This window comes from Austrofundulus limnaeus, unplaced genomic scaffold (assembly GCF_001266775.1).
Source record: "Austrofundulus limnaeus strain Quisiro unplaced genomic scaffold, Austrofundulus_limnaeus-1.0 Scaffold353, whole genome shotgun sequence".
Taxonomy (NCBI): domain Eukaryota; kingdom Metazoa; phylum Chordata; class Actinopteri; order Cyprinodontiformes; family Rivulidae; genus Austrofundulus; species Austrofundulus limnaeus.
This window is the reverse complement of record NW_013952755.1, coordinates 560,933-569,550: the sequence shown is the minus strand read 5'-3', so window position 1 is coordinate 569,550 and position 8,618 is coordinate 560,933. Positions and strand designations below refer to the sequence as shown.

The 8,618-nt window shown below is 38.6% G+C and overlaps 1 protein-coding gene across 1 annotated transcript in view; it reads right to left on the bottom strand.

Annotated features, from left to right (window-relative positions):
• egr2a (early growth response 2a) overlaps positions 1–8,618 on the bottom strand; it is a gene marked incomplete at its 5' end in the record, with an annotated part of 18,867 nt that extends 10,249 nt beyond the window's left edge. The window contains 1 exon segment of the mRNA XM_014023019.1: positions 8,364–8,618.

Genomic DNA, 8,618 nt, shown 5'->3' with positions numbered 1-8,618 from the left:
ATAGATAGATAGATAGATAGATAGATAGATAGATAGATAGATAGATAGATAGATAGATAGATAGATAGATAGATAGATAGATAGATAGATATGTTTCTGCAATTAAGTACACTGGAAAGAATAAAAACACAAGTTGAACACTAACGCCACAATAAAATCAAAATCTTGCTCAATATAAACACATAATACACATTCCCACATACAGTATATACATTCCAAACAAGTAAACAAACCAGCAAAACAGACCAGAGCATCTGTAGTATGACAAAAGACTATATGTCTACCAAATTTATCATTCTGATCAATGTAGGAACAAACGAAACCTTAAATTTCAGTCTAGAAGCAGGGATTCTAAACCATTTGTTAGATGGTAACAGTTTTTATTGTGAGTTGAGAATGTGAGGATGTGAGTGGTATCAGACAGTAGGCCTCCATGCAAGGACAGATTTTTACTGTATGCACTGCAGGGAGGACTTATCAGTCCTTCTTATCATCTTCATTATAATTTATACCATACAACTAAATTTAGGTTTTAGTTGCACAGAGAGAAAACCACGCTATGCTGACATTGTAAACCTGATGATACTTTCCATTACAGCATGATAAAAGAATAAAAGCATTGATTTGATTTGATTTGATTGATTTATTTAACAGGAAAAGATAACTAAAAATCAAGCCTGACTAAGCATAATTGCTGTTTTACAGCAGGTTCCTGTTCTGCAGCACATAAACACTGAGAAATACAGCATCACAATCACATCATTATACACCATAGACACAGACAAACAAGCATACCAAATTTCAAAAAGGCAGCATTTGCAAAATAGGACGTCTAAATACGCATACGCATCTGGTGAACCCCAAAGACCACCAGTCTGTGTAAAAATACAGTGGTAGGTGGGAGCACAACATATTAAGACAAATTTCCCAAATGAACAGGTTATCTTGGTAAACACCCAGATCCAGTATTTTTAAGAACAGACCTGATCATGAATTTTAAGCAGGGAGTTGTCACCTATTGACTTAATGTCAATCAGTATCTCTTCAGTTTTTCTGACATTAATGATGAAATCAACCATAAAATCATCACAACAGGCTAATATTCAGTGTGGTGTATGACTGCTACTGGTCATATAAAGCAGTGGTTTCCAACCCTCGTTCTCAAAGCCCACTATCCTGCACGTTTTAAATGTTTCCTTGCTTTGACAAACCTGTTTAGTATGACTGAGTGATTGGCAGACTTCTGGGGCCTCGCTTACAAAGACTGGCGTGGATGTCCTACTGAAATGGGGTGTACGATCAAATAAAGAAAGCAGCGTATGCATAAATAAATCCAGCTGTAAGAAACTGAGATTTGATTGATCTGTTAAATAGTTGATAAGACAAGTAGCAGAGCCTGATTGGAGAGTTTTCTCCCCATGGAACCTACAGTAAGTGTCAGCAGCTGGATATGCACATGTAGCACACGGCTCCTTACTAGATCAGTTTGAAGCACAGTTTCAAAAAGATTATTCTTGGAAACCTAAAACAGCTGATGAACCATTCGTAATCATGCATAACAGAGCCCTCTCTCTAAAAACATGAGCTCTGCATGTCACACCTTTTCATATTCTCCAAAAAGGTTGAATCCATTCTTGTTGAAGGTATTTTTGGCACCACTTTACATGAGCTTTTACTGTACATCCACTCATCTAACTGCGTACATGTTGATGTAAGAAATGCCAGAATCACCTCTAAGTGTCGCCAATAGAACCAGAACCACAGAAACATGCATACGCCAGCCATGAAGTTGGCTTGGGGCTGCACACATTTCCACGCTCATTTAAAGGGATCCACGATTAGTTGTAACATGAAACTTTATTTGATAAACATTTATTTTAACTGTAAAATAAAGACTGTAAAAATACTGTAGGCTGTTTAGTTTTGTAATTTTTTAAAATATATTTTAACACGGACGGAGCCATTTTATTTGCACACAAAGCATTCTGGGTAAATGATGACGTGGGTAGGTCATCGGTGCGAGGCTGCTAGGGAGCTATATCCACCCTGAATGTTAATCTTGGACAATATCTGATGATCGACTCTTTTAAATGAAACCAGAGAGCATTGACAGAGAGGAGAAGGTAGAAATGGCTCAGCCTGGAACTGAAAATATGGATGGAGGACAACAGAGCTGCTTCATGGAAGAAGAACCTCAGCTTAGCCTGTTAGCCTTTGTGCTAGTGCCGACACTGTATTGCCTTAATAAGTATTAGCTTGGCGCTAGCGCGACAAACAAGCTAAACTGAGGTCCTCCATCCATATTTTCAGTTCCAGGCTGAGTCATTTCTACCTTCTCCTCTCTATCAACGCTCTCTGGTTTCATTTAAAAGAGTCGATCATCAGATATTGTCCAAGATTTATCTTCAGGGTGGCTATAGGTCCCTAGCAGCCTCGCACCGAGGACCTAGTTGATGTCATCATTTACCCAGAATGCTTTGCTTGTAAATAAAATGGCTCCGTCTGTGTAATATATTTTTAAACTTTTAGTTTCAAAATTATAAAAACTGAACATCCTACAGTATTTTTACAGTCTTTATTTTACAGTTAAAGTATATGTTTATCATATAAAGTCTRATGTTACAACTAATCGGGGATCCCTTTAAGTCTTGATTTTACGCGAAATGGGTTTACGCAAGCTTTACATGTGTACGCAGCATTGATACATGAGACCCCTACTGAAGAGCACTAAAACAACTAAAACGTGCAGGATAGTGAGGTTCAGAGACCAGGATGGGGAACCACTGATTTAAAGGCATCACAGACCTATTGTTGCTCAATCAGTGGCAATAAAATGTCACTACTTTTATAGTTTTTCCACTTATCTAATGAAGCAGAGAGGTTAGCACCAAGTGGCATCAAGCTCTCAGCTGGCCCACTCTGAGGACAGTGACCGGCCGGGGGAGTTTGGCTGACACCTGTCACACAGGTGTCATCATGAGAGCTCAGGAGGGAAGCTTTGGGAAGCTCATGTCTGAGCAGTTGCTCTTTTGTTTCTCCCCAACATTTTGATGCACTTTTTATGTTCGAGTACAAACAAAACACGTTACTGCTCAAGTCAATTTACAAAAATCAAACAGAATTCTTTGGAATTACTGAAGAAAAGCTTGAGTCAAGTTCCCGGGACAACTCTGTCACTTTTTATTAAAAAGCTGTTGAACTTGTTCAAAATTTAAGCAACAAGTCACACGTAAGGGAACTGATCCTCATTTTGAAAACTTCCTTGTGAAAGCCGTTCTCAATTTGTTGCCAAATGTCCCAACCTATTGGCTTTGGCGTCAAAGAAAACGTTACATGGTTAATGTCAGATACAAAGACCTGCATGGTTGGATTTTTTATTAAACATCCTCTTTGGTCAGCGGTGCCCAGTTCTGGTCCTGGAGGGCCACTTTCCTGCATGTTTTAGTTGTTTTCCTGCTACTCAGTGGGTCTTTAAGTTCTCATTCATTCAACTCTGTTGTGTTGAAGCAGAGAAACATTAAAACATGCAGGACAGTGGTCCTCCACAACCAGAAATGGGCTCCATTAATTTTTGGTTTATGAAAACAAACAATTCAGTTTCTCTGCAGTTCTCTGTTCGTTTCACGTCTTTCTGTTTTCTTGCATCGTCTGTGTCGTAAATGTTGAAGCTCCTTCCGGGATCAACCTTTTTGGATTTGGACTTTCAGCGCGCTCTGAACATATTTCAGCTGGTGTTTGATGTGCTGATGAGAGAAGCCTTCTGCTGGAGTCGAGCAGGAGGACTGCAGCTCTCCGAAGCCTTTTGAACGCCCACAGTTACAAAAATGTTGGTGTGTATTGTTGTTGTGTGGCGAGCCGCCCACCCTGTGGCAGATGGGGGTTTGGTTTGTCTTCACACTCACACACATCATACACACACACACACACACACACACACACACACACAGCTATGAATCGTGTCGTGCAGGAAACACACAATCTGACGTGTAAACTCACAAACACACTCCCACACGCACTTTCTCTCTGCAAGAAACAAACTCAATCCAGCTCGTTTTCCTGTCGGATTGTGTTAACGAAAATCTTTATTTTCCCCCCGTTTTATACACACACACACACAGACACACACACACACACACTCGAACGCACAAACAGCTCCATGGGGACGGTGCCCTCTTTCCACCCTTCGCCCACGCTCCTCCAGGCCGCCGAGGCTCTGGGGGGTTTTTGGTTTTGTGTTTGGTGGCTCGGGGTGTCAGCCGGGGGTCCAGCGGCTCGGCAGACCCCACCGTGCCGATTAATCATCTGTCATCCATAGGTTTTTGTTAATATGGATCTTTGTCTTCGTCCAGGAACACATCGAGCCTGCACACCTCCTGCTACCCTCTTTAACACTTTTGCAAACAAAACAAAACCAAAAAAAAAAAACCCCGACAGAAACGAGCATTTTTCTGCCTTTCGTGTCGAATAGCCAAATCCTCGTTCGTAGGTTGGTGTTTCTATCTTCACAAGATGTTCAGGCCTTAAATAGGTGCTCTGATTTCCTGTTAACTTTCTTTGTGAGAACTGGAGGTCTTTTTAAAATAGTGGTTGACTCATTTTGGAAGGAATTCCTTTTCCTGATTTATTCTGCAGCTTAAATTCGATTTAGGGTTTATTTTGAATAAAACCAGTTTGAATTTGGTGACAGCACATTAATGTGACACGAGAATTTCATGTAAGTAAAGGAATAATATTGTCTTAAATGTTGCCAGTTGAACACTGTGATACAAAAATTCAATCTTTTACTCTGACATGTTGAAATAGAGCTAAGACCAGCGCATTAAATCTGACCTGCTAGCAGAAGATATCAGGCCTGCAAGTCTAAAACCAATCTTTGAAAGATTACCTTTATGTGTGTTAACTTACAGTATCCTCTCAACGTTTTATATTTAAATTTTATGGTTGTTGTAAAATGGATTTCACTCCTCTTTGTGCCAGTAAATATGTATTTGCACCTTTATTACTGTCTAATGGTGATTCTTCTGTTTACAGCAGGTAAAATAAGTATTGAACACGTCAACATTGTTCTCAGTAAATAAATTACTAGAGGTGCTAATGACATGAAATTTTCACCAGATGTCDGTAACAACCCAAGTGATCCATACATACAAAGAAATCAAACCATAAATGTCCAGAAATGAAGTTATTTGTAATAATGTGGAATGGCACAGGGAAAAAGTATTGAACACACTTACTGAAATTTATCTAATCCTTTGTACAAAAGCCTTTGTTGTCAATGACAGCTTCAAGACGCCTCCTGTATGGAGAAACTAGTGGCATGCATTGCTCAGGTGTGATTTTGGCCCATTCTTCCACAAACAGTCTTCAAATCTTGAAGGTTTCGTGGACCTCTTCTATGAACTCTGATCTTTAGTTCTTTCCATAGATTTTCTGTTGGATTCAGGTCAGGTGATTGGCTGGGCCATTCCAGCAGCTTTAGTTTCTTTCTCTGAAACCAACTGAGAGTTTCCTTGACTTTGTGTTTGGGCTCATTGTCCTGCTGAAATGTCCAGCCACGTTTCATCTTCATCATCCTGGTAGATGGAAGCAGATTTTTATCAAGAATGTCTCTGTACATTTTTCCACTCATCCTTCCTTCAATTATTTGAAGTTTGCCAGTACCATATGCTGAAAAACAGCCCCACACCATGATGTTCCCACCTCCAAACTTCACTGTTGGTATGGTGTTTTTGGGCTGATGTGCAGTGCCATTTGACCTCCAAACATGATGTGTATTCTGGCATCCAAACAGTTCAATGTTGGTCTCATCTGACCAGACTATATTCTCCCAGTATTACACAGGCTTGTTTAAATGTTGTGCAGCAAACTTTAAAGGAGCTTCAACATGCTGTTTCTTCAGCAGTGGAGTCTTGCGTGGTGAGCGTGCATACAGGCCATGGTGGTTCAGTGCATTACTTATTGTTTTCTTTGAAACAATCGTACCTGCTAATTCCAGGTCTTTCTGAAGCTCTCCACAAGTGGTCCTTGGCTCTTGGACAACTCTTMTGATAATTCTTTTCACTCCTCTGTCAGAAATCTTGTGAGGAGCACCTGGTCGTAGTCGGTTTATGGTGAAATAATGTTCTTTCCACTTCTGAATTATGGYCCCAACAGTGCTCACTGGAACCTTCAGAAGTTTAGACATTCTTCTGTAACCGATGCCATCATTATGCTTTGCAACAATAAGGTTGTGAAGGTCTTGAGAGAGCTCTTTACTTTTACCCATCATCAGATGGTTCTTGTGTGATACCTGGCCATCATTTGGGACTGAACCAGCTGATATTAACTTGCACTGACAAGGGGCAGGCTTGTTTTCTAATTACTGAGAGAGTTCAGCTGGTGTCTTGGCTTTCCATGCCTTTTTACACCTCCCTTTCTTCATGTGTTCAATACTTTTTCCCTGTGCCATTCCACATTATTACAAATAACTTCATTTCTGGACATTTATGGTTTGATTTCTTTRTATGTATGGATCACTTGGGTTGTTACCGACATCTGGTGAAAATTTCATGTCATTAGCGCCTCTAGTAATATATTTACTGAGAAAAATGGTGACGTGTTCAATACTTATTTTACCCGCTGTATGTGGTCACTACTTTAGGTTCAAAACACCTCATGCAGTTTTGTAAAAACCCATACAAAAACCCATAAAAATGTGACAATCAGTGTACAACTAAGATAAAATTTGCTGAAAACTAACATTTCTAACAGACAACAGAGGGGTTTTGGCGACACGAGTTAAAAATCCATGTCATCTTTGGAGCTCCACATATCAGACAGACTTCAGAGCAGAAACATTTAAAGTGGAAACAGATCAAACAACATTAGACTTTATATGACTGAACTGATTTCTACAATCACAGATTAGGTTTAGGTGATATTTGTAGAATATAGCACAGAAGGTTTAAATTAAAGTCTGATAGTGTCACAAATTTTGAGCTGTTTAAATACGCAACTTTTTTTAAAACCATCTCTTCTGATGCTCAGTCTTTACACTTCTTTTACAGTTTCTACATCAAAATGTGTGTGTCCTTCCACTCAATGTGTCTCTCACTGCTGTAGGTCCTCAGGCTCTCTGTCAGATTCCCTCACAGTGCAGAGTTCATCCTAAACTCTCGTTGTATCTGAGTCCAGAACGCTCCCTTGAAATCCTGTTCTTAACACTGAAATCCATTTTGTGAGGTTTGGGTGAAACTAAGTGATTGCATATTCATGGGAAACGTATTGACTGCTGGCTGTGGGATAATAGACAGGCACATCAATGAGCTGCAGCTTCCACACAATCTGTGAGTCCCAGAGTGACTCATCCAGAATCATCCAGAGATAATTAGAGACAAACACATGTTTACAAGATAAACACATAAATACCCTCATCTGCTGAGGATGATCTGTTTGACTTTAAAATCCCGATCTTAGGTGTGTTTCTTAAGTTTTCTAGGTAATATTCATAAATTTAATAAACCCAAAATACCCCCCCAAAAAAAGAAAATAAACTAAGTAAATAAATAAAAATGAAGATTTCTCTTTTTTTAATTTCCTTATTTGATAATCTTTCAAAGCAAAATAAATGGAACTATCTTGAAGACATTTTTAATTAATACTTCAACTAAAACTTTGCCAATTTAAATGTTTTATTTCTTTTTTGTTTGTGTTGTATTATTATTATTATTAATAATAATAATAATAATAATAATTTTCTTGTTCATAATTTCCATTTTAAATTAGGACAAAGGAACTGAACCTCATCTAATAAAAAAGTATTTTTGTTGAACTTTGTTTTTCCATTTTATAATTGGAAAATAAAATTTACTCGGCAAAGGAGACATTATTGCTGACAATCAATGTAAGGTGCAACATTACGTGTTAGAATCGTTGATTTTCATCCTTTTCCTGGCATTTCTGTATTCAAGTTTTTTAGATTCATAACTGAACTGAATCACTGAGAACACAGAAACATGAATGTGTTTTAAACTTTTTATGCTTTTATCTAAGAAGCTTAAAATCTTCTTGGTTAAATCTTTTTTAATCAGAATTTAAAGAATCTAAAGTCAAACTGTGAGCTTTGATTTGTTGAAATGTTTTTCTGAAGCTTTTGGGATATCTAAACAAACAAAACATCTCATATATCAAATAATAGACCAATAAAACACAAAAGTGCATTTTTAATTGTATTTTGATTCACTTTGAAATCAGTTTGTTTGCTCAAACTCTAACAAAGCAGACATATAAATAATCTGTGCCTTATGTTTGGACCAAACTCCAGCTGATTTAAACCAAAATGTAAAAAAAATATAAGAATAATAAAATAAATAAATAAAACTCACTGAGAGGAAATCCTCCTTCAGAGTCGTCCAGCGGGCCTCCTCCTCGTCCCCCTCCAGAGACCGACGCAGAGCCGGATGAAGACGTGAAACCAGAAAAAAAGGGAATTTTTCTGCATTTGGTGTGAAAAGTTACTCGCTCCTCTGGATTTCTGGCTCGTCCCCAGAAAGGGTCATCGACATCCTGGGCTCTGAGTGGGCTGCTGGTCACAAAAAGACAGAGGAAAGTGTGTGTGTGTGTGTGTGTGTGTGTGTGTG